Source organism: Tachyglossus aculeatus, chromosome 15 (genome assembly GCF_015852505.1).
Source record: "Tachyglossus aculeatus isolate mTacAcu1 chromosome 15, mTacAcu1.pri, whole genome shotgun sequence".
Taxonomy (NCBI): domain Eukaryota; kingdom Metazoa; phylum Chordata; class Mammalia; order Monotremata; family Tachyglossidae; genus Tachyglossus; species Tachyglossus aculeatus.
The window spans coordinates 20,519,857-20,546,929 of NC_052080.1; the positions used below are offsets into that span (position 1 = coordinate 20,519,857).

The following is a 27,073-nucleotide window of genomic DNA, read 5'->3' on the forward strand; positions in this document are numbered from 1 at the left end:
ATTAACAGTCTGCTGTTAGGGATTTGGTCAGTGAAGCAGATTAATGTGGCAATATGAGATCAAAGTTCAGGGCCTCACTTAGCTTGGTGACACGGAGATCCAAATCTTTGTCCACTGCACTTATCTACCAGGTCTGCAGACTTAAAATGCAGCCGAGGAATTCATCTGGCCACAGACGATTGTGCCGAGCTGCTTCATAGGGGATCTGCAATTATACGTTCTTCAAAATCAGAGTTTTGGAGATCACAAAGATCCCTTGTTTTGCAAGGGGAAAAAAAAGGACATAATAAACAACCTGGGCTTTCAAGTCAAGATGAGTAACAGCCTTAAGGATAGATTTAAGGAAATAAAATTACAGATGACACATCATAAAATTTCCAAAAGTACAGGATGGAATCCAACTCCGGGCCTGTACAGTTTGTACAGTTGGCATTAGAGATGCCCAGTTTTGTGGAAGACTCAGAAAGAGAACTTGTTTGACGAGGGCATGCTAGGTCTCCAAGAGAAGTGTTGCACAGATCAAAGTAATACAAATTAACATTATAAATCAATCAATCTGGGGTATTTTTGAGCACTTTCTGTGTGTGCAGCGCTGTACTAAGCACTTGAGAGGGTACAACACAACAGAGTTGGTGAATGTTCCCTGCCCACAGAGAGCTTGCAGTCTAGAAGGGGAAACAGACATTAATTTAAATAAATTAATTGTGGCTATATACATAAGTGCTGTGGGGCTGAGGGTGGGGTGAATATCAAGTAGTGTAGTCATTAGTATTTATCAAACACTTATTGTGTGCAGAGCACTGTACTAAGCGCTTGGGAGAGTAAAATACAGCAATAAACAGGCACATTCCCTGCCCACAGTGAGCTTAGATCCAAGTGGACAAGTGACACAGGAAAGAGGAGTAGGGAAAAGGGAGCTTAATCAGGGAACACTTTGGGGAGGAAATGTGATTTTAATCACACTTTCAAAGTAAGGAGAGTGGAGTTCTATTGTAAATGTTATCCGTTCTGTATAAATAGCTATGATGGATGCTAGTAGAATTCATCTTCTATAATCCCCTCAGTTGCCCTTCACAGAAACAGAAATTTCTGCTAAATGACGTTAATGTTACTCGAATGTCAGTGGCCTCCATGTTAGCAGACTTGCTCCCTTTATTCATCCCTTGCTCCCAGCCCCACAGCACTGGCGTATGTATCTGTAATTTATTTATTTGTATTAATGTCTCTCTCCCTCTCTGGACTGTAAGCCCATTGTGGGCTGGGAATGTGCCTTTTTATTGTTGTTTTATACTTTCCCAAGCCCTCAGTAGAATGCTCTGCACACAGTGAGTGTTCAGTAAATACGATTGACAGCAAATAGAAGTTTGAATCAGCAATGGCATCTTCAGCTCAGCTTCACAACTGACTCAGGGTGGGAAGTGAGCCCAGATTTTTGAAAAGGAGAAATAGAGGCCAAGAGCATTAAACAAAAAATTCTTATAGAGATGTTGGATCCAACCTAATAGTTACAAAGGGCTTAGAAGTTGAAGAATTAGATTTTAAGTCTTGTTCAAATGAATTTTAGACTGTCAGGATGTCAATCCCTGGAATTTTGAATTCCACGCATGTTTTTCTCAGCATTGGAGAAGAAAACACTCAAGGTAGTTAAAAATATATATTCCCCCCCCCCCACCCACCCAAATGAAAATGCAATGAGACTGGAAAAAGAAAATTTAGTTAATCAAATGTGTTTTCTGAAAAACATGGAAAAATAACAACCAAAAGTTACAGTTAGTATTGTTATTATTGTACTTAAGTGCTTATTCTGTGTTACTGTTCTGACCACTGGGGTAGATAGAAATGAATCAGGTTGGACACAGTCCTTGTCCCACATGGGCCTCACAGTCTAAGTAGGAGGGAGAACCAGTAATTAAATTCCCATTTTACAGTTGGGGAATCTGAGGCACAGAGAAGTTGTTACTTGCCCATGGTCACACAGCCATGCTAAGTTTAGAACCCAGGACCTCTGACCCCCAAGCCCGTTCTCTTTCCACTAAGCCAAGCTCCTTTTCAATCCTGCTGGTCAATTCTAATCAGCAAATATGTGGAAAGTGTTTGGTTTAGAGAAGAATGAAAAGAATTACGAATGTCTTTGTTTTGGAAACATTCATACATATGAAACAATTTAATGTGGGGGCCAAGCTACTATATTATATTACCATAACAGAGCTAGAAAAGGCGTCTATCATTAGTAGTGGAAAATGGGTTTAGTTTCTGTTGCTTTGCCACCCATAGCCTCCTGTAACCTGTCAGAACCAAGGTAAACAAACTGGGGAGAATTGAGTTTGGTGAGTCTTAAGCTCCTCAAGGGTAGGGATCATGTCTACTAGCTCTGTTGTATTATCCCAAGTGCTTAGTACAGTGCTCTGCCCCTAGTAAATGTTCAGTTAAGACCATTGGTTGATCAATTATCATCTTGTCAAATAGTCCTAATACCATCCCTGCTGCATGTTCACTTCCCAAATATGTGTGGAATGAAAATGCAGAAATTAGCCAAATCCTATTGGATATTCCTATACCGTCCTAGTTGATGAAATCAAGGTTTCTAGAGATAAATTTGAACCTCCATGTCGCCATTTCACATCAACAAGAATGCATAAACTGGTGAAATTTGGAAAACTCTGGCCAAGGTTAAATACGGTTTCCTAACCCCTGCAGAACTATGGTGGTAATCACTTTGGAAAGAGCTAACTAGATGAACTTTGAGGGTTGCACAATTGAACTGGAAATTTCACAATAGTACTTTTTTTCGAGGCATCTGAAAATAGTTCTTGTTTCTAGTCAAGCCAGTTAAATCGCTTCTTGCCACATTTTGGCACTTCCAGCCACACAGAAAAGACAAGTGAATCTGCAACAAAGGGCAAAGGAAGTAGGTGGAAAATGGAACAGAACTGTTTAAATATTCAAAAGGATCATTTCCGTGTCCTGGATGAGTGAATGGTTGTGTGAGCTCTGATTGTTCAGGGGTTCTTCTTCAACCAAGCCCACTTTGAAATACAGTCTTGCTTTTAATATCACTGAGCATGATTGTTGGTCCATCTAATAAATATATACACGCACAGAAATACGCGTGCACATGTGTACATAGAGAAGGAACATGGCATAGTAGATAGAGCACAGGCATGGGAGTCAGAAAGTCATGGGTTCTAATTCCGGCTCCGCCACTTGGCTTCTGGGTGACCCTGGGCAAGTCACTTCACTTCTCTGAGCCTCAGTTACCTTATGTGTCAAATGGGGATTAAGACTGTGAGCCCCACAGGGGACGGGGACTGTGTCGAACCCGATTTGTTTGTATCCGCCCTAGTGCTTAGTACGGTAGTTGGCATATCATAAACTCTTAACCGTAATCATTATTATTATGGTTAGAGGAGGAGCATGCCATCTTGCCCATCATTCCAAAGAGGGCCTTTCTCTCAAGATTTCTCCTCAGGTTCTTGAGCTAGGTGAACCCAAGGCCTCTTTCATCATCATCATCAATCGTATTTATTGAGTGCTTACTATGTGCAGAGCACTGTACTAAGCGCTTGGGAAGTACAAATTGGCAACATATAGAGACAGTCCCTACCCAACAGTGGGCTCACAGTCTAAAAGGGGGAGACAGAGAACAAAACCAAACATACTAACAAAGTAAAATAAATAGAATAGATATGTACAAGTAAAATAAATAAATAAATAGAGTAATAAATATGTACAAACATATATACATATATCTCTTTAAGAAGATCCATTTGTGCCCCTTACCCTGGAGAAGGCCTTCTAAAACGTTAGAAGAGAAATAGCATGGCCCAATGGATAGAGCACAGTCCTGGGAGTCAGAAGGACCAGGTTTCTCATTCTGGCTCTGCCACTTTCCTGCTGTTTGACCTTGGGCAAGTAACTTAACTTCTCCGGGCCTTAGTTAACTCACCTGTAAAATGGGAATTAATTCTGTAAGCCCCCTGTGAGACATGTATCGTGTCCAACCTGATTATCTTGTATGTACCCCAGTGCTAGCACTTAAAAAATACCATTAAAAAAGTCCCAAATGCCCTGCCATCTAAAATAATTCTGCTTTTTGAAATTCCCTGAAGTCAGCGACCTTGTCTCCTACTCAACTGTACATTCCAAGCTCTTAATGCAGCATTCTGTGCACAGTGGGGACTCAGTAAGTACTATCGTTTGAGAGACCAGAAGGACTCAACATGTGACTTGAAGTTTTGAACCATAGGCAATATCCTGGCTAGGAGGAGAAGCTGTGACTCCCCTTGATTTGACTTCCCTAAATTCTCCATCATCCATTGACCTTCCTAGTGTTCATTGCTGCTCTCGTGCTTAGACATAGGCAAGAGACATTAATAAGCTTATTGTTCCATGTACGGAGGAATAATAATAATAATGATGATGATGATGATGTTGGTATTTGTTAAGCACTTAGTATGTGTCAAGCACTGTTGTAAGCAATGGGGTAGATAGAAAGTAATCAGGTCGGACATAGTGCCTGTCTCACAACATAGGGCTCACAGTCTTCATCCCCATTTTACAGATGAAGCCACTGAGGCACAGAGAAGTGAAGTGACTTGCCCAGGATTGCATCAGACAAGTGGCAGAGCGGGGATTAGAACCCGGGTTCTTCTGACTCCCAGGCATGTGCTCTATCTACTAGGCCACACTGCTTCCTGGTAGGACCTACTGGGTGGCTAATCCACTTGGGCAGGAAATTAACCTTCCAGGGGCCAAGCAGGCCCCTTAAGGGAGGCAGGCGAGGCTTCCCTCCAGTTGATTGAAGCCTGCAAAATGCTAAAATGGACGGGCTTTCTTGTCGGAGATTAGGGTTTGAAAGGTGGGAAAACTAATTCCAATGTTTTTTAGGGAAGTCAGGTTTCCCATACCCCATGTCATAACTTCAGGTTTCATGCAAGACAACTTCTCCTCTCTTAAGAACTGGTTCCTGCTCCTACCTGCCCTGTGGCCATGCAACCACTTTGTTGAAACAGCTTCATTGTAAACCAAATTTGCTTCTAATTCTTCTTAAGTGAAATTTGACACACTTCTTAGGAAGGCTCAATGGAAGTGAAATATCAGATTTCCAGCTTTGACACCGATAAAAGTATCTGTGTAATTGAAACTCCAAAGTAATGCCTCCAACCAATCCCCGCTGAGACAGAGGACATCCCTTTTAAAGGGGAGATGATAATTAATCTTTTTAACAAATCACTCAGTGTGGATTATTATTACAGGATTGCTCAAGGGCTTTGTGAAGCATAGGCCAATGTACTTGTTAGCATAGGGTTTTTCAGGGGTCTTTCTTCCACTTGGAGGCCTATTGTTGAAAAGCAATTTGGAGCAATGACACTAGACAAGGCACAGGCCTAGGATGCAGAAGGTTGTGGGTTCTAATCCTCACTCCACCACTTGTCTGCTGTGTGACCTTGGGCAAATCACTTCACTTCTCAGGGCCTTAGTTAATCGTCTGTAAAATGGGGATAATAATAACAATAATTATAATAATGATGGTATTTGTTAAGCACTTACTATGTGCCAAGCACTCTTCTAAGCACTGGGGGAGATACAAGGTGATTAGGTTGTCCCACGTGGGGCTCACAGTCTTAATCCCCATTTTACAGATGAGGTAACTGAGGCCCAGAGAAGGTAAGTGGCTTGCCCAAGGTCACACAGCTGACAAGTGGCAGAGCCGGGATTGGAACCCATGACCTCTGACTCCCAAGCCCGGGCTCCTTCCACTGAGCCACGATGAGCCCCATGTGGGATGGGAATGTGTCTGTTTATTGTTATATTGTACTCTCCCAAGCACTTAGTACAGTGCTCTGCACACAGAAAGTGCTCAATAAATACGATTGACTGACTGACAAGAACTGTGTCCAACCGAGTTAGCTTGTATCTACCTCAGCGCTTAATACAGTGCCTAGCACACAGTAAGTGCTTAACCAATACCGCAGTTATTATACCTGAAAGACAATGGATCAACATCAGATTGGGGAGCCCAGTATTTGTTCCTGAGCTAAATTGTCTTTTGAACTTCCTTGAAGTCATCGCTTACTGTTAATAGGATTGTGTTGCTGTCATCATCATCATCATCAATCGTATTTATTGAGCGCTTACTATGTGCAGAGCACTGTACTAAGTGCTTGGGAAGTACAAATTGGCAACATTTTGTCAGTGTTTGCCAGCCCAGGTAGGCAAACGTCCGTCACTTCTAAAGTGTGTGGAAGCACTGCTGTGCGCTCATGTGTCTTAAAGGGAAAGACTGCCAAATTTGGGGCTGAATATTGAATTTCTCCTAACCTTATCCAAATCCATTACTAGATTGTAAGCTCCTTGAGGGCAGGAAGTTCTTTGAGGGTAAGAATTGTGCCTACCAACCCCATTGTACCCGCCCAAGAGCTTTGCCCAGAGTAAGCACTTAACAAAGACCTTTGCTGGATTGATCCATCAATCCAGTCATGTATCGAATGGAGGCAAGCACTTGTCTCAAGATGTTCAGGAGTTTCTTCTCCTCAGACTAACCCCTTCCAGCATGGCTCAGTGGAAAGAGCCCGGGTTTTGGAGTCAGAGGTCATGGGTTCAAATCCCTGCTCCGCCAATTGTCAGTTGTGTGACTTTGGGCAAGTCACTTAACTTCTCTGTGCCTCAGTTACCTCATCTGTAAAATGGGGAGTAAGACTGTGAGCCCCACGTGGGACAACCCGATTACCTTGTATTCCCCCGCCCTCAGCGCTTAGAACAGTGCTTTGCACATAGTAAGCACTTAATAAATGCCATTATTTATTTTTTATTTTTACCCCTCTATCACCTAATCAATAGTATTCATTGAGCATCTACTATATGCAGAGTGTTGTACTAAGCGCTTGAGGGAACACATTTACTGGCCTCAGGGGTCTTCTGATCTATTGAATTCCAATTTACTGAATGCCTACTATGTTTGTGGAACTGTACTAAATGCTTGGGAATGTACAAGTTAATACACATGATCGCTGCCTTCATGTAGTTTATAGCCTAGCAGATCAGCTCATAATTTGTATTGAGTGCTTACACTATGCCGAGCACTGGACTATGCACTTAGCTGAAGAGTTAGTAGACGCAATCCCGGCCCTCAATAAATTTACAATCCAAGCGGGGAGAGAAGAAGCAGCGTGGCTCAGTGGAAAGAGCCCAGGCTAAGGAGTCAGAGGTCATGGGTTCTAATCCCAGCTCCGCCACATGTCTGCTGTGTGACCTTGGGCAAGTCACTTAACTTCTCTGAGCTTCAGTTACCTCATCTGTAAAATGGGGATTAAGACTGTGAGCCCCACGTGGGGCAACCCGATCACCTTGAATCCCCCCAGCGCTTAGAACAGTGCTTTGGACATAGTAAGCACTTAGCAAATGCCATCAAAGAAAGAAAGAAAAGAAAGAAGAAATCCTAAAATAAACAGATAAAAGGATTAAATGAAGTGAATATATAGGTGAATGCTTGAGTAATAAGTTATGTATAAAAGTGCTACAGGTGTTTGTGAGTGAAGTAGTACATTTTGGGTGAAGTGCTGAGTAATAATAATAAAGTAATGCTGGGAAGCATAATGGCTCAGTGCAAAGAGCCTGGGCTTTGGAGTCAGAGGTCATGGGTTCAGATCCCGGCTCCACCACTTGTCAGCTGTGTGACTTTGGGCAAGTCACTTAACTTTTCTGGGCCTCAGTTACCTCATCTGTAAAATGGGGATTTAAACTGTGAGCCCCGCGTGGGACAACCTGATCGCCTTGTAAACTCCCCAGCGCTTAGAACAGTGCTTTGCACATAGTAAGCACTTAATAAATGTCATTATTAAATGTCATTATTATTAAAATGAAGAGAGAAGAGCACAGTGGTAGTTGTCAGAGGGCCTAGCTTCTGATCCCATCTCTGCCATTTCTCTGCTAGGTGATCTTGGGCGAATCAAGTAACTTCTCTGCATCCTCATCTGCAAAATGGAGATTAAGACTATGAGCCTCAGATGGGACATAGATTGTGTCTAATCTGATTATCTTGTATTTACTTCAGTGCTTGGCACAGAGTAAGTCCTTAACAAGTAACATTCATTTGATTTTTTTAAAGAGAAAACAGTCTCGAAAGGCCTCCTGGAGGATATAGGACAAACAGGCCCATGGCAATGGGAGAGATGTTAGGGTATTGAATTCTCAGTTGCCTTCTCGGTACAAATTAAGCACCGAAGAAGATTCCAGGATTTCTGGAACACTTGAATGTCCAGTGAAAATAATCACTGCCATCAGTCAAGCAGGCCTGGAGTCAGGAGAAGCAATTTAACATAAATAAGTAGGAGCTAAAAATCCCTCACAGTGGCTGAAAATATGGAAAGAATGGATAAATACTATTCAAATTACTGGCCCAGGAGCTTGTAGGATTTCAGTCTTGTTGCTGGGTCTGCACAGGACAAGTATATTTTTTGAGATGATTCTTTCATTTGAAATATCCATTTCTTACCCAACGTAATGGAGTAAATCTAATGCTGAGACCATGTAAGGTCACAGTAATGTGCACAAGGGATAGTGTTTATCGAAATGAATCTAACCAAGCTCAGCTCAGAAGTTACCCCAGAAGTCTTGACAAGCAACATATCCATCAACACTATTTTGGGGTTTTTTTGTTTTGTTTTGTTTCATGTTTTAATGGTATTGAAGTGCTTACTATGTGCTAGGCACTGTACTAAGAGCTAGGAGAGAAACAAGCTAATCAGGTAGGACATGGTCCGTGCCCCACCTGGGGCTTACAGTCTTAAATCTTAATCCCCATTTTGCAGATGAGGTAACTGAGGCACAGAGCGGTTAAGTGACCTGTCCATGGTCACACAGCAGACAAGTGGCAGAGCTGGGATTAAAACCCAGGTCTTCTCACAGCCCTGTGCACTTTGCATTAGGCCAAGCCACTATTCCCCTACCCTCCAGCCAGAAAAAAACAGGCCCAAGCTGAGGGAGGTAGAAAGGTGGGGTGACATCTCTATTCTATTTATTTTATTTTGTTAGTATGTTTGGTTTTGTTCTCTGTCTCCCCCTTTTAGACTGTGAGCCCACTGTTGGGTAGGGACTGTCTCTATATGTTGCCAACTTGTACTTCCCAAGCGCTTAGTACCATGCTCTGCACACAGTAAGCGCTCAGTAAATACGATTGATGATGATGATGATGATTGGGACATAAGTATATAAATCTCTGTCTACATATGTCTAGCCTTCAACTTCAAATATGACGCTAGCCTGTTAGTTAATCTGTAGGCTTTAGCTCCTCAGGGGCAGGGAACATATCTACCAAATCACAATTATTACCGTTATTATTACTATCATTATTGTTGTTATATTTCTTAAGCATTTACTATGTGCCAAGCATTGTTCTAAGAACTGAGGTAGATAAAAAAGTTCATCAAGTTGGACGCAGTCTCTGGCCCACATGGGGCTCACTGTCTAGGTAGGAGGACATAGGACTTAATCTCCTCTTGACAGAAGAGATAACTGAGGCACAGAGAAGCAGTGTGGCTCAGTGGAAAGAGCACGGGCTTTGGAGTCAGAGGTCATGGATTCAAATCCTGGCTCTGCCCATTGTCAGCTGTGTGACTTTGGGCAAGTCACTTAACTTCTCTGTGCCTCAGTTACCTCATCTGTAAAATGGGGATTAAGACTGTGAGCCCCCCTGTGGGACAATCTGATCACCTTGTAACCTCCCCAGCGCTTAGAACAGTGCTTTGCACATAGTAAGCACTTAATAAATGTCATTATTATTATTATTAGTAGTAGTAGTAGTAGTAGTATTAAGTGATGTTCCCTAGGTCTCATAACAGACATGTGGCAGAGCCGGGATTAGAACTCAGGCCTGTGCTTATTCCACTGGGTCAAGCTGCGTCTTTAATCTGTTATATTATACTCTCCCAAGCACTAAGTACAGAACCTTGCATGCAGTAAACTCTCAATAAGTATGACTGATTGCTTGACTGACACTAGCGATGTTAAGAGTCTATGCATGTGTGTGAAGGGCTAAAAAAACCATCTCATGCCCTGCTTTAGAGTAGTAGCAAGAATAATATATAATAATATAATAATGGCATTTGTTAAGCGCTTACTATGTGCGAAGCACTGTTTTATGCTCTGGGGGGATACAAGGTGATCAGGTTGTTCCATGTGGGGCTCACAGTCTTAATCCCTATTTTACAGATGAGGGAACTGAAGCTCAGAGAAGTTAAGTGACTTGCCCAAGGTCACACAGCAGACATGTGGCGGAGTCGGGATTAGAACCCACGACCTCTGACTCCCAAACCTGGGCTCTTTCCACTGAGCCACGCTGCTTCTCACTGTACTAAGGCTTGGAAAAGAATACACAGATTGAAATTAGACACAGTCCTACCCTGTATCTCTTTTACAGCAGTGCCCCCCTAGATTGTAAACTACTCACTATCATACTTAGTACAATACTTAGTACAGTGCACTGCACGAAGTAGGTGCTCAATAAATAATAATAATAATAGTGGTATTGGTTAAGAACTTACTATGTGCCAGCCAGTGTACCAAGCGCTGGGATGGATACAAGCAAAGTGATTTGGACACCAGTCCCCATGTCACGTGGCGCTCACAGTCTCAATCCCCATTTTAAGGATTAGGTAACTGAGGCCCAGAGAAGTGAAGTGACTCGCCCAAGGTCACACAGCAGACAAGTGGTGGAGCCGGGATTAGAACCCAGGATCTCCTGACTGCCAAGTCCATGCTCTGTCAACTCCATCCTGCTTTCCCTAAGTACGAATGATTGAATACGTATCAAATTCGTATCAAATACGAATCATCCTCTGGTTATTCAGATTTGAGGGAAGGAATCTGGAAAGATGAATGATGGGAGCCCACTGTTGGGTAGGGACTGTCTCTATATGTTGCCAACTTGTACTTCCCAAGCGCTTAGTACAGTGCTCTGCACACAGTAAGCGCTCAATAAATACGATTGATTGATTGATTGATTTTTCTAACCCCTACTCCATTTAGTGAGTCAGCAAATGCCACTGCTGTTTCACCAGCCTACCAAAAAACCACTATCCCGAGCTGGAGGTATTGACTTAAAAGTGTGCGATTGTTCTCTGATTTTCTGATGACTACATACCCAGAAAATAAGCAAGCAAATGAATGATTAAAAAAGGATCCTCAGAGTTTGCACAACTCAGAATATAAACCAGCTAATGTTAATATGAATCTACATGAATCCCAGGTGAAGAATGATTCTCTTATTATTTATGTCAACTCTGAGGTCCAAATGAGGTGAAGCTATATTTTTTTTAAATTCTGACAACAAATGATAGAATTAAGAGCAGTCTTTGGGAGTAGACCTCTTTGGAAATTTTTGAATTTCTGGCCCTATTCTCAGGCCACAAGACCATCTAGAATCCAAAGAATGTGATATTTTATTACTGGCATATCAGGTGGTTTAACATTTTCAATCCTTGTTTTAGGACTACTCTAAGTAAAATGTGTGCACCATGATGATTAATTGCCCTCTGATCTTAACTGTTGCACGGATATTAATTCCATAAATATTGAATATTTCCTCCTTCCAAATGGCTATGCTTTCAGTTCCCAGAGTTATTATAAAGAAAAATGTCTGGGATAACTGCGCGCTGACTGTATTTGTCCAACTCTGTGATACCATCTACCCAAGTGCTCTTTCTATTAAGGTTCATGTTTGAACAAGTTAGAGGATTTGTCCAGAGCTAGAGACTGCAAGTTTTAACATTGTAGTGGAAAATTTCTGTTCTGGGAGACAGAAGAGTAGCGCTATAGTCCCAATTCCCCTACTTGCCTGCTGTGTGACCTTGAGGAAGTTACTTAACCTCTCTGAGCCTCAGTTTCCTCATTTGAATAATGGTGATGAACAGACCGCCCTTACCTAACAGGGTTATTGTGAGGGTAAAGCAAGATAATAAATGCCAGAACTTGATAAAAATGAAAGTGCTACCTAATTTCAGGGTGGTATTATCATTATTATTGCTCAGTAATTTAAATTTCCTGCAACTCTTAAATAGGAAGAACAGTTATCTGTGAAACTGCCAGAAACTATTGTTGTGACCTGGAGAATTCACTCCCCTTGCCATTAAAAATATTTTTTCTTCTGCTCCTTATACCAAGTAACTCATGTGCTGATGAGTTAAGTGGATAAAAACAGTATAGTCAGCGCACATCTTTTTTTGACCGAGATTTTAAGTTCAGACACCTACGGTACTCTGTTCTCTTCGCTCTGTGATGATTTACTAGATTGTTAGCTCTTTGTGGGCAGGAAACAGGCCTACCGATTCAGTTATAGTGTACTGTCTCAATTGCTTAGTACGGTGCTCTGCACACAGGAAGTGCTCAATAAATATGATTGATTGGGTGTTGCCCATAGGCAGGAGGATAGCTGTAATGGCCTCCCAGTGTCCCTTCTCATCTGATTTTATAAGTTTAGGAACATTTTGCCCTTATAAAGTTGCTTGTTAATAATAATAATAATACTAATAATAATGGTATTTATTAAGCACTTACTATATGCCAAGCATGTTCTAAGTTGAAAGCTAATTCTGAATTCAACAGTCTGTAGGCAAAGATTGATATATATATATATATATGCACATATATATTTTTATACACACACATACATATATATTTATATGTATATGAATTTTTTTTCTCAGTGTGAAGCTGGAACAGAATATGTGAGTTTGTTCACCTGGCTTTTGTCCCCCAAACCTTCAGCATGGAATAGTGGACAGAGCACAAACCTGGGAGTCATAGGTTGTGGGTTCTAATTCCGGCTCCAGAGCTTGTCTGCTGTGTGACCTTGGGCAAGTACCTTAACTTCTCTGTGCCTCCATTGCCTTCTTTGTAAGATGGGGATTAAGACTGTGAGCCCCATGTTGGTCATGTTGGACTGTGTCCAATCTGATTGACTTGTATCTCCCCCAGACTTAATACAGCGCCTGGCACATTAATTAATCAGTCATATTTATTGAGCACTTATTGTGTGTAGAGCCTCATGTGGGGACAGGGACTACCCCAGCATTCAGAACAGTGCTTGGCACATAGTAAGCACTTAGCAATTACTATTATTATTATTACAGCACTGTACTAAGTGATTAGGAGAGAACAATGTAATAGGCAACATTCCCTGCCCACAATGAGCTTAAGTCCAGAGGGGGAGATAGCAAGCACTTAACAAATACCATTTAAAAAAAAAAGATAGAATGAAGGTGCCATCCGAGAGCTGGCACATCTCCAAGAGATGATTTTAAAAAACTGGGTTCTGATCCAGATCATTTTTGATTTGATGCTTGCAGGAGAATTACAGAGGCACTTTGGTAATTCAAAAGAGCAATTAGAGTAAAACGGCCATTCGATGCCCGGGATGCCAAGGCAATCTCAGAGAAGTGGTGTTGATCAGGCCAGGGAGCACCGGGGGGAATTCACATCTCAGAATCATTTGGACCTTTGCTTTGGCATGAAACACGTTGGGGCACTGCAGTGCAGTTTCTCTCCCGTCTGGTTCTGGAAGAGATGGCAGTGAAGCCCTCAGGTTGCCATTAGTGGAAGTAATAGAATAGAATTGCTAACCAGTGACTCACTTGTTCCTGCCCGGGAGATAGGGTATGTCTTCACTAGCATGTTTTCCAGATAATATGGCATAATTAGAACTTAATAATAACAATTATGGTACTTGTTAAGTGCTTATTCTGTGCCAAGCACTGTTCTAAGCGATGAGGTAGATCCAAGTTAATCAGGCCGGACACAGGCCCTGTCTTACACAGGGGGAGTCACACTCTCAATCCCCATTTTCCAGATGAGGGAACTGAGATCCGGAGAAGTAAAGTGACTTGCCCAGGCTCACAGACATGTGGCGGAGCGAGGATTAGAACCCAGGTCCATCTGATTGCCAGGCCCATCCTTGAATTTGAGGGCGGGTATCTGGTGTCTTGCACTGGGGTAGATACAGTGTCCCGACATGTGGGACAAGCCGATGACAGCATTTTGTCATGACTCTAACGGTTATCGGCCTTCTGAGCTCCTCATTTCAACTTGGACTGGACAAAAACTGTGAATGTCCACTAGTCACACTGGGAAGCAGCACGACAGTGGATAGACCATGGGCGAGGGATTGAGAAGGACCTGGGTTCAAATCCCAGATCCACCACGTGCCTGCCATAATAATAATAATAATAATAATAATGATAATAATAATGGTATTTGTTAAGTGCTTAACTATGTTCCAGGCGCTGTACTAAGCTCTGGGGTGGATACAAGCAGATCGGGTTGGACACCAGTCCCTGTCTCATGTGGCACTCACAGTCTCAATCCCCATTTTACAGATGAGGTAACTGAGGCCCAGAGAAGTGAAGTGACTTGCCAGAGGTCACACAGCAGACAAGTGGCAGAGCCGGGATTAGAACCCGTGACCTTCTGACTCCTAGGCCTGTACTCTATCCACTATGCCATGCTGCTGCTGTGTGACCTTGGGCGTATCACTTAATTTCTCTGGGCCTCAGTTGCCTCATCTGTAAAATAGGGATTAAGGCTGGGAGTGCCATGTGGGACATGGACTGTGTCCAACCTCATTAGCTTGTATCTCCCCCAGGGCTTGACTCATAGTAAGTGCTTGACAAATACCATCTTTATTATTGTTATTACAGTTATTATTATTGTTACTACTACTACTGGGTAGGATGTAAACAGGTCCAGACCAGCTGATAACTTCTTTGCGGTGGCTACAAACGACACGAGCTCAGTCCAGCTTCTTTCACCAGATGCTGAAATGCCTAGGGATGCCATGTCCTCTTCTTGTGATTGTCCTCATTGTGGAGCAAGTTCCTTCAGCACATACCCCGTGCCACCTCACCAGTTGAGCAATCCAAATGCCGGCGCTTCCAGTGTAGGCCCCTGAATTTCCTCATTTGGGACCCTCATGGGTGTGGGGCAGACCATCACACTACCTCACTGCCTAGAGCAGTGCTTAACACTTGGAAGCACTTAATAAATACCAAATTCTCATTAGAAATATCCTTGAGAGAAAAGTGCGTTTTTAAGCTCACTCCTTTTAGATAAATCAATCAGGATTTTAGGAGAAGCCTTGGCTTTGTCAAACCCCCAAAACATCAGTTTGCTAAATGTTATTCCACTGGCCGACAATAGTGAATACTCTAATCCCAAACTGAAGGGCTTTCTGGGGAGCAGTAAATCAGTCAATTTTTACTGAGCATTTACTGTGTGCGGAGCACGGTGCCAAGCTTTAGGGAGAGTTACAATACAACAATATAATAGACACGGTTTTTGCCCACAGCAAGCTACAAGCTCCTTAAGGGCAGGAAACATGTGCTTTCTCATGGAGCAAAATAATTGCCACTGATCGTTTGCCTGTTCAGTGACAGGATCTGAACAGAAAAAAGGAAAGTCCTTACATGAACTTGTATCCAGCTCCCATAGTGCTGGTAGGCCACACCCCTTTCAGTGGAAACAATGTTGCCTAGTGGATAGAGCGCTAAGCCTGGGAGTCTTAGAAAGTCACTTAACTTCTCTGCGCCTCACTTTCCTCCTCTGTAAAATGGGTATTAAATATCTGTTCACCCTCCCCTAAGACTACGGGACAAGGACTTTGACTAACTGGGCTATCTTGTATCTACCAAAACACATGGCCTATAGTAAGCATTTAAGAAATGCTGCAGTAATTATTAGGAATTCCTCCTACCATTCTATCCCCAGTTAATACTCTTTTCCTCTAGACTGTAAGGTCATTAAGATCAGGGAATGTGTCTGCTAATTCTGTTTCCTGAACTCTCCCAAGAATTTAGTACAATGCGCTTCACATAGTAAGCTCTCAGTACATTCTACTGATTGATTCCTTTGCGTGGATCTGGTTTTTTAAAGCACCTTCAGAAATAGGAATCTGAAGGCTGGCAAAGAACCATTCAGACTCAGGTGAAAAAAAACAGGTAGGTTCAAATAACTCTAGAAGCATGCACAGTTTGCTTCTAAAGGGCTGGAGCACATGTGCACTAAAAGTGAGTGGACTGAATGTGGAGAGAGTTGTGATTCAGCACGCGGATACAGCCGGGCGAGTAGATAGATTGTGTGCCGTAAAGAAGCCTCATCATTGTTTTGGAAGTTCACTGTGCCACTTCTTCCTCTCTCTCCTATTGAACTTGTCCCTGTTACCCAAAGAGTGAGGTATTGTGCAACTCCATCAGGAACAGAGCCAGCCAGAAAAAGAAAAAAAAAAAAATTAACACATCATCGACTGTTTCCTGAAATGTAAATAATGCTGAGACAGTGTTGAACTGTTCTTCCCCCTGCAAACTGTCAGCCACTGAGAGAGACAATTGCAAAATAATAAAGCAGGCTGTGAAGTGCTGCCACGGACTTAACGATGATGACTTTCTTCTCTGACAGGAACACAAATGATATTTAGCCTTAGTGGTCTTAAGCAGAGTTTTCACTGAGCTTACATTTTCTAGCTGGAAGGCGAGGGATAAGATGGGAAAAGAGCATGGTGCCTTGTGGGAATTGGAGGAGAATAGCCCGGAATGACTCTCACAGTCCAGTGAAAACAGTATAATACCGGAATGTGTGTGAGGGAAGACGTATAGCACCAGGTTCATTAGCTAAATGGTAGTAATTGGGGTCCTAGTCACCTCATTTCACACCATGGAGGCGGGAGCTCTTGGCCAGTTGCAGTGAGATGCAGTGAGCGTGCTTAACAGAGTTCTGTGGGTCAAGTCACTGCAGGAACCGTGGCCCCTATAGGAGAATGAGTCAAAGCAGGATTACAACAAAGAATGTAATTCATGGGAAATTTTTGATTGTGCGTGTTGGGATGTGCTGAGAAGTCGACTTGAGTGGATTTGTAACAGCATGTGAACGTGATTTACATAAGTGTGAACTCGTGCCCAGAAAGCAAATGTGACTTGCAGATTTACAAAGCTGAAGCAATGGAAGCTTCACACAAACAGAGATGGAAGTCTTTTTGGCTGTTTAACGTTTATTGGGCACTGACGCTGTGTTGACCCAAAATACTGAATATTTAATTAAAGAACGAGCCCTCATCAACAATCAAAGTGTATCCATTTTGGGGGAAGGAACAGAAGAAGCTGAAGATAAACAGCTGATAACCTTACATTTCTGCTGTCTGCAGTCTGCACAGACTTGGATTTATTTTTCAGTTTCGAGTTGGTTTGGATTTTGCTTCACGGAAAGACCGTGCCCTGAGAAAAGATTTGAAAAAGGAGAGGATCATTAACTGATTGGATGCCTTGTGGATTCCTGATCCTGGCAGAATTAGGCAGAACAAGAGAAGGGAAATCAGCGTAATTGTTCTCTATCTCCGATTTTGAGCTCCTACTGACAGAGATGGGAACTATTCACCTTAATAATGATTGTGCCATTGATTAATTACTTACTCTGTGATAAGCCCTGGGGTAGATAGTAGGCCATCAGAGGAAACAGCATGGCTCAGTGGAAAGAGCACAGGCTTTGGAGTCAGAGGTCACGGGTTCAAATCCTGCTCTGCCAGTTGTCAACTGTGTGACTTTGGGCAAGTCACTTAAATTCTCTGTGCCTCAGATACCTCATCTGTAAAATGGGGATTAAGACTATGAGCTCCCCATGGGAAAACCTGATCACCTCGTAACCTCCTCAGCGCTTAAAACAGTGCATTGCACATAGTAAGCGTTTAATAAATGCCTTCATTTTATTGTTGTTATTATTATTGGACACAGACCTTGCCCCATGCAGACTTTATAATCTCTCTTATCTCCATTTTACAGTTGCGGAAACTTAGGCTCAGAGAGGTTAAGTGATTTACTCCAGGTTACACAGCAGGCCATTGGCAGAAATAGGACTAAAATGCAACCAAATTGAGCAATGGGAGAAAATTAGGAATTGAGGTGCCCTAGGGTGGCAGACAGGTGAATGATCAGGAGGCAAAAGTCCCACATTTCCATTTGATCCATTTGGAGAAGCAGCGTGGCTCAGTGGAAAGAGTGCGGGCTTTGGAGTCAGGGGCATGGGTTCAAATCCCAGCTCCGCCAACTGTCAGCTGTGTGACTTTGGGCAAGTCACTTAACTTCTCTGTGCCTCAGTTACCTCAACTGTAAAATGGGGATTAAAACTGTGAGCCCCCCATGGGACAACCTGATCACCTTGTAACCTCCCCAGCGCTTAGAACAGTGCTTTGCTCATAGTAAGCACTTAACAAATACCATCATTATTATTACTATTACCCAGGAGTCAGTAAGAAGTCAACTGCCCAGCCGGGCCCATTAGATTGGAAGCCAGAAGAGCCACAGCCACCCTCAGCGTGCACCATTAAGGGGGGCAGTTTTTGAAAATTAGAAAAATGCATTTTTATCTGAGTAATGAGCAAGCATGTTGTTTTCAACTGCCTGGCTAGATGAGTTAAGAAATTTGTCCGTTGAAGCTTGTAGAGGAATCATTTGATGTGAAACAGGGTCCCGAAAGGATAAGCATAGTGCCTAAACTATCACCTAGGGATCAAGCATAATAACCTAGACATTGACAAAATAGAAAGCCTTCACCATGTTGAAGTATCTCAGTCAACCAATAGTATTTGCTGAGCGCTTACTGTGCAGAACACTATCCAAAGCCCTCGGAAAAGTTAAATGGAATTAGTAGACAAGATCTGTCCTCAAGAAGCTCACAATCGAGGAGGAGACACAGAAGCAAATTACAGAGGAAGGAATTCTCTAGCAGGAAATAGAGTATAAAGGCATACTGTATCGAGTGCTTGGGAGAGAATAATATAATAGAATTGGTAGACACTATAACTGCCAACAAGGAAAACCTTTTTCCCAAAGCAGGCTCAATTAACTTGAATGACCATGTATCTTTGCTCAAAATTCTCTGGTGTAGCTTGTTTCTACCCCAGTGCTTAGTACAGTGCCTGGTACAGAGTAAGCACTTAACAAATACCATTAGAGAAGCAGCGTGATCTAGTGGATAGAGCACAGGCCTGGGATTCAGAAGGTCACGGGTTCTAATTCTGACTCTGCCATTTGTCTGCTGTGTGACCTCCAGCAAGTGACTTATCTTTTCTGTGCCTCAGATGCAAAACCCTTCACTTGAAGGAATTGTTTATTTCAAGATGGATTTGCTTCTTCACACCAAATGTCCCACACTTGAATTTAAACCACTTGTCTCCTCTGGGATCTGGGTAAGTTGACTCAACTTCTCTGTGTCTGTTTCCTCATCTGTAAAATGGGAAATAAGACTTTGAGCCCTATGTGGAACAGGGACTGTGCCCAACCCAATTATTTTGTGTCTATCCCAGTGCTTTTAACAGTGGCTGGCACATAGTAAGAGCTTAACAAATTACCATAATAATTATTATTATTATTAATTATGATCATTAAGAAAACCAAGAAGGTCCTCAATCCTATTTCCTGGGCTTTCCATTCTTTCATTCACACTCCCCCAAGCACTTAGTACTTTGCTGTGGGCACAGTAAGTGCTAAATAAATATGACTGATTGTGAAATACTATTGATTGAGCACTTCTGTGCATCCACCACTGTTCTAGATGCTTGGCAGAGTAAAATGAAAGTAAAAGATAATGTCCCTGCTCTTGAGTTCCCTAGATTTTAAGCTCATTGTGTGTGGGAACATGACTTCTAACACTGTTGTAGTCTCCCAAGCGCTTAGTACAGCGGTCTGCATACAGTCAGTGCTCAATAAATGGCACTGATTGATTAACAAAACAATAACAATAATGTACTTATGCCTAGCACAGTGCTAAGAACTGGGGTAGATGCAAAATAATCAGTTAATAATGCTGACATTTGCTAAGCGCTTACTATGTGCCAGGCACTGTACTAAGTGCTGGGCGGATACAAGCAAGTCCAGTTGGAGATAGTCCCCATCCCATGTTGGGCTCAGTCTCAATCCTCATTTTCCAAATGAGATAACTCAGACACAAAGAAGTGAAGTGACTTGTCCAAGGCCACAGAGCAGACAAATGACAGAGCTGAGATGACCCATGACCTTCTGAATCCCAGGCCCGTGCTCCATCCACTCTGCCGTGCTTGAAGTCCCTACACCACACAGGGCTCACAGTCTTAATCTGGAAGGAGAACATCCCCGTTTTACAGATGAGGAAACTGAGGCACAAGGAAGTTGAATCAACCTACCCAGGTCCTATAGGAGGCAAGTGGTTTAAATTCAAGTGTGGGGCATTCGGTGTGAAGAAGAAAATCCATTTTGAAGTGAGCATTTCCTTGAAGTGAGGGGTTTGGCAACTGATGTCTAATTCAGAGTGATCATTCTAAGCAGTTGAGCATCCAAATCAGCTAAAGTTATCAAGTTTTTATTCTTTTGTCAAGAGGTACATAAATAGGAACTCCACAATTTTTTTTTGCAGCCTCCTCTAGTATCTTACTACCTCAGCAGTCAAAAAGTTATTTATTAGGTAGCTGCTTACAGTTACACTGAGTTTTCCCAAGGAGATTCAAGTTTCTGCACCAGCAGTTAGCAAAGTGCTTGTCATGGCATAAGTGCTTAACAAATACCAAAATTATCGGATAAGGGTCAGGCACAGAAATGGTCCCATGATAATGGGAGGGTGAACACAGTCAGTGGATCGAAGAAGTGACTCAGCCTCAGGGTTTTATCTACACTCTTTTAACAAGAAGGTGTTTGACTATAGTCTGATGGCATATTTGGTGATTCTGGGTTCTAATTCCTACTCTTTCACTTGTCTGCTGAGTGACCTTGGGCATCCGTCCTATCTCACAAGCTGTAACCTTGACATTATCCCGACTCCTCTCTGCCATTCAACCCACGTATTCAATCCATCCCTAAATCCTGTCAGTCCCATCTTCACAACATCGCTAAAAACTGCCCTTTCCTTTCCATCCAGACTGCTACCACATTAAGGCAATCGCTCATCCTATCCTGCCTGGATTACTGCATCAGCCTCCTTGCTGACCTCCCGGTGTCCTGGCTCTTCCCACTCCAATCCATACTTCACTCTGCTGCCTGGATCATTTGTCTAGAAAAATGTTCAGAACATGTCACCCTACTCCTCAGAAAACTCCAGTGGTTTCCTCTCCACCTCCACGTCAAAGAAAAACTCCTCACCATTGCCTTTAAAGCATTCCACCACCTTGCTTCCTCCTACCTCACCTCGCTTCTCTCCTTGTACGGCCCGGCCCTCGCACTCTGCTCCTCTGGTGCTTTCTCACTGTGCCTCCATCTCACCTGTCTCACCATCAACCCCTAACTCACATCCTGCCTCTGGTCTGGAATGTCTTCCCTCCTCAAATCTGACAGACGATTACTCTCTCCCCACTTCAGAGCCTGAGTACACATCTCCTCAATGAGGCCTTCCCAGACAAAGACTCCCTTTTTCTCATCTCCCACTCCCTTCTGCATCGCCCTGACTTGCTCCCTTGGCTCTTCCCCCTGCCCAGCCCCACCAGCACTTATGTACATATCCGTAATTTTATTTATTTCTGTTGAGGTCTGTCTCCCCCACTTCTAAATTGTAAGCTCATTGCGTGCGGGGAATGTGACTGTTTATTGTTGTATTTTATTCTTCCAAGCACTTAATACAGTGCTTTGCACACAGAAAGCACTCAATTAATCCAATTGAATGAGTGAATAAATGAAGTCACTTAACTTGTTTGGGCCTCAGTTACTTCATCTATAAAATGTGGATTAAGACTTTGAGCCCCACATGGGACAGGGATTGTGTCCAACCTGATTAATTTGTGACGATGATGGTATTTAAGTGCTTACTATGTGCCAAGCACTGTTCTAAGCAGTAGGGTAGATACAAGGTAATCAGTTTGTCCCGTATGGGGATCACAGTCTTAATCCCCATTTTACAGATGAGGTAACTGAGGCACAGAGAAGTTAAGTGACCCGCCCAAAGTCACACCCCCTCCACACATCCATCAAGCTAGCTCTCTTCCTCCCTTCAAAGCCCTACTGAGAGCTCACTTCCTCCAGGAGGCCTTCCCAGACTGAGCCCCCTTTTTCCTCTCCTCCTCCCTATCCCCCCCGCCCTACCTCCTTCCCCTCCGCACAGCAGTTGTATATATTTGTACAGATTTATTACTCTAATTTACTTGTACATATTTACTATTCTATTTATTTTCTTAATTGTGTGCATATAGCTTTAATTCTATTTAATCTGACGATTTTGACACCTGTCTACATGTTTTGTTGTCTGTCTCCCCCTTCTAGACTGTGAGCCCATTGTTGGGTAGGGACCGTCTCTATATGTTGCTGACTTGTACTTCCCAAGCACTTAGTACAGTGGTCTGCACACAGTAAGTGCTCAATAAATACAATTGAATGAATGAATGTGGCAGAGGCGGGATAAGAACCCATGACTTCTGACTCCCAAGTCCGTGCCCTTTCCACTAAGCCACGCTGCTTCTCTCTGTATCTACCCCAGAGTTTATTACAGTGCCTGGAACATAGTAAGCACCTAAAAAACACCTTAAAAAAAAAAAAAGATGGGGCCTTGATTAGGAGGTCTCCGTGTTCTCCTTCTAAAGGCATAGAGTCAAACACTCTTCTTGGATTGTGACATTCAGAAAAGGCTTAGTTTCTTACGTAGTCTTATCTGACCAGTAAAACCTTTTAGAGAGAGAGAGAGAGAGAGAGAGAGCACACACACACAACAGCCTTAGTGGGAATGAACCCCCTCATTAAAAAGAAGTAGGAAAACACTACCATGGTCAGAACATGAGCAAGAGGAAAGCCCTTCTGCTATTATCTCATAGCAGTGCCAGTTATATTCTGCTTCTTCCTCCTCCTCTGACTACTCTTATACAGATTTTGTCTGTCACTTCCATTAGATTTTAGCGTCCTCAAGGGCAGGAAATGAAACGAACAGTGGTATTTATTGAGTGCTTAGTGTGTACAGAGCACCGTACTAAGCACTTGGGACAGTACACTACAACAGAGTTGGTAGGCACATGCCCTGCCCACAAGAAGTGAACAGTCTAGAGTGCAAGACAGACATTAATATATATATAAATGACTGAGAGACAATTAAGTGCTGTGGGGCTGAGGGTGGGGTGAACATCAAGTGCTTAAAGGGGGCAGATCCAAGTTCATAGACAGCCCTGAAGGGAGAGGGTGTAGCAGAAATAAGGGGTTGTGATTTAGAGGAGTTGTGATTTTAATAAGACTTTGAAGATGGGGAGAGTTGGTGGTTGGGGAGGGGTCTATTGTGTATGGCGGGAGGGAGAGTTCCAGCCGGATGGAGGGTGTCGGCAGCAAGCCATTTGCCGAAGCTTTGCACTGAGTAGGTGCTCAATAAATATCACCAATCGGTTAATAGATGCTATGTTCTTGTGGGTCTGCTCACCCAACCTGAAGCCATCCCCTCCGCAGTGCAGCATCACTGTCCAAGTAGTCTAAGTATCCAGGAAGACAATTTTCTGGAAAAGCTCACAGCATTCCTAGCCAAGGCAAGCTCAAATGCAGGGATGAGCAAGAGCTTTTCTAGAATGTGCTCTTAAATGCTAGGAAGCAAGTAGATTCCAAAAGTCACTATATACGATAGCGTTTCTGTAACCCAATCCATTTGGAAACCGAACTTCATATCCTCCTCCAGAGCAGTAATTACTCCTAACTAAGGTCACTAAAACATATCCTACCTCCAGGGGAGTTCATTCATTTCTGTTCCAGTGGCTTATGAGAAGGAGGCTTAGGTAGCAAGTGACAATTGATAAAGCCAGGCTTTTAGATGTCCACAGGAATGATGATGCAGGAGGGAAAAAATAAGCACCCATGGGTCTCCCCTAAGTCCTTCAAACATGAGATCTATCACAGAGCCCTGAATTCCCCCCCCAGAAAGGATCTCCCACACCAATGGAGGCTTGTTAGGCTCAAACTAGTCTGAATTTGGCAGGGAGAGGGTGTTTTGTTAATCTAAAATCTTCATTTGCTTAGCTCAAATAACCAAGAGGAAACCTGGGGATGAAAGAACAAAGCCGGGCCTCATTTAGGCTGAGGCTGCATTCTTAAATATATGCAAGTTATGTTCCCCATCAAATGCTCGAATCAGCAAAAATGTCCCTTGATCACTGTCCGAGAGAGTGCCCAAAATTGAATTGCATTCAAGACTCTAATTTTTATCCGAGCATTTTTCTAGTTGATGAAGCAGCGTCAATGCTGGTTGATGAAGTTAGAGAAGCAGTATGGCCTAGTGGGTACAGCACAGGCCTGGGTGTCAGAAAGACCTGGGTTCTAGTCCCGGCTCTGTCACTGGTGCGCTGTGTGACCTTGGGCAAGTCACTTAACTTCTCTGTGCATCAGTTACCTCATCTGTAAAGTGGGGATTATGATTGTGAGGCCCTTATGGGACATGGATTCAGTCCAACCCGATTACCTCGCTTCCACCCCAGTGATTATTACAGTGCCTGGCCCATAGTAAGCACCTAACAAATACCACAGTTAATATCAGTGAACCATCTGCAGAGTACTGCAAGGTGGACAAGGCCACGAGGAATCCCAGAATTAGAAAGGAAGACCTACCGTGGTAACTTGGTAACTGCGGATTAGCCGAAGACACGACAGCTCAACTTCACCCTTGGGCTGCTAGTTGATTTGGTAGGTCAAATTCTTAATAAAAATAATTTTTGCATGAAGTTTGGCGGTGTGCTGCATCCCTGCCTGCCTGTTTGCTCGTTGCACTCCATTTCCTGGCAGTACCAAGCAGGAGCACTATAATTGATCCTTTCTCGCTGGTTCTTTGAACCTGGTCTGAGCCTCTTCTGCCATTCTCCGTGGCCTAATCCAACAGTAGCAGTTTGTTTAAGCATCTGTACCATCACATAGAAATCAATCAATAATATTTACGGAGTGTTTACTGTGTGCATAGCTCTCTATTAAGAGCTTGGGAAACAAATCCCAATCCCTTCACAGGAATGATGAATCCCAGTACCACTTTGGGCAAAGGTTCTATCAATCAATAGAATTTACTGAGCACCTGCTATGGCAGTGAACCGCACAAAACAGTACATGGGTGAATACAGTTATCATTCAGTGATATTTATTGAGCACATAGCATGTGCAGACCACTGTATTGAGTGCTTACTTTGTGCAGAGCACTGGAGTAAATGCTCAATAAATGGTAGAGTTAAAGATGTGGATGTAAGTGCTATGGGGTATGTGATAACCCAAGTGCAGGAATCAAACAGTGGTATTTACCATGTTCTTACACCTTGCAGAGCACCTTAGTGTTTGGGAGATTTTAAAAGAGTTTAAAAAAAAAATGATTCTTGCCCTCAAGGAGTTTACAATCTAGCAGGGGAGAAAGACACCAAAATAAATTGCAGGTGGGGAAAAAGCAACAGAGTCTAAAGATAAGTTGAAGTGGCAGTAGTGGGGGAAATAGGGTAGGGAGATGAGAGGTTAATCAGGGAAGACCTTCTGGAGGAGACAAGCTTTCAGAAAGCCTCTGAAAGAAAGCTTCTGACAGCTAAATAACCAGGTGAGCAGTTGTAAGGGAAGGTGGATTTCCTTTTTGTCTTTGAGAGTACAAGATGCCTCGAGCAGGCGGGTGTGGTTTCATGGGCTTTTACGATGAACACAGTGTACCTTCCAATTTCCTAAACCCCCAAACGCACCCAACCTCACATCAGTCAGAGTCTGACTTCCGGTGGTGAATCTGATTTCCAAACCCGTTGTCAGGCAGGCCCAGATTGATGTTCTCCAAAGAGAATGTGAGTCCACCTTCTTGGCATTCTCTGAGAGATGGGTGAAGTATGTTAGCTAATGAAGAGATAATCCATCTTTGCCATCTCGGCCAGCCCGGCAGCACTTAAAACCTCACAGCTAATCCAGGACTAAGTCCTCCCTGATACTTATATAGCTAGGCACTTTGAAAAGTTTTTGGCCTCTCTTCTCCTCAGCCAGCGTGGAGGAGCTGCAGGTAGTAACAGGAAAACATATATATTTTGCTGTCTGTCTTATAATTACCCTTTTGACATTCCTCCCTCCTGACTGATTTTGCTTACCTGCATTGCATTTAAAGATTGAGGGCCAAAAGGCAAATCTTGTTCCTCATGAAACAGTGGTGGTGGTAAGGTAGGGGTAAATTAGCCAGAAGGAACTGAGCAGGAGAATGAACCTAGGTAGAGGTACTCGAACTACAGAGTCTTTTCCTGGAGCGATACAATCCCATTTCAATTAGAGCAAGTCCTAAATTCCATCTCTATAATGACTTAACAAGACTCAAAGTAGGAGTTAAGGGGAGGCTTAGGTTTAAGTATATTCCTAAAGCAGCAATTAACAATCGAGCACCAAGATCTTTACATAATCATTTCCCTCTGCCTCTTTTTGCCTTTTAATTCCATTTGAATGACTTTATTTAAAATACTGCTGGAACAGGTGCGTCGGCTGGTTCCTATGACAACCTTGGAGCGTTCTTACCGATCTGCTTTAGAAAATCCAAGAGGCTCAGGGATGCTTGCTGCAACAGTTAATGTCTCGGAAAATCCGGTGCCCATTTCTGTGACCACTTAGAACAGAACATGTGCCACAGTGGGGTTTTTCATCCCCATCTTTCTCTGTCAAACTTGAAACAGATTTATCAGGTAAAATCAGTCAGTTGTCAGGACATAGTGAAAAAACACTATGTACAAGTTACAGAAGCATGAAACCCAAAAGGGGAAGTTTCGACAACTCAAAGACACACAACAGTTCAAGATAGTGACCTGGTACAATTGCTAAAACCAGGGATTCTCACCTCCCAAAAAGGAAAATGGAAATGTTGAACTTCTAGATCCCAGTCTGGCTTGGAGACTGGGGAGGAGAATAAGATTTCTTAATAACACTGAGCCTAGTGTAGATCTATCAATTAATCAGTTGTATCAATTGAGTGCTCACTCTGTGCAGTGTACTAAGCTCTTGGGAAAGTACTGCATGAGAGTTGGCGGATACAATCCCCACCTACAAGGGCCTTACATTCTAAAGGCGGGGGAGACAGACAGGAAAACAATCTGCGGCCTTTTTAGCCCTGCTCTCCTTTATTCATTTTCTTTTAG

General features: G+C 43.0%; 1 long non-coding RNA gene across 2 annotated transcripts; it reads right to left on the reverse strand.

Annotated features, from left to right (window-relative positions):
• On the reverse strand, positions 1-26,265 carry LOC119937469. Of its 2 annotated transcripts, none has more exons than XR_005454117.1 (4): positions 26,045-26,265; positions 17,169-17,255; positions 16,686-16,791; positions 1-205 (listed from the first exon to the last, which is right to left on the reverse strand). It is a non-coding gene; the product is annotated as an uncharacterized LOC119937469 (long non-coding RNA). The 2 variants fall into 2 exon arrangements; XR_005454116.1 differs by lacking the exon at positions 26,045-26,265 and adding an exon at positions 24,561-24,642.
• Positions 26,266-27,073: the final 808 nt, after the last annotated feature.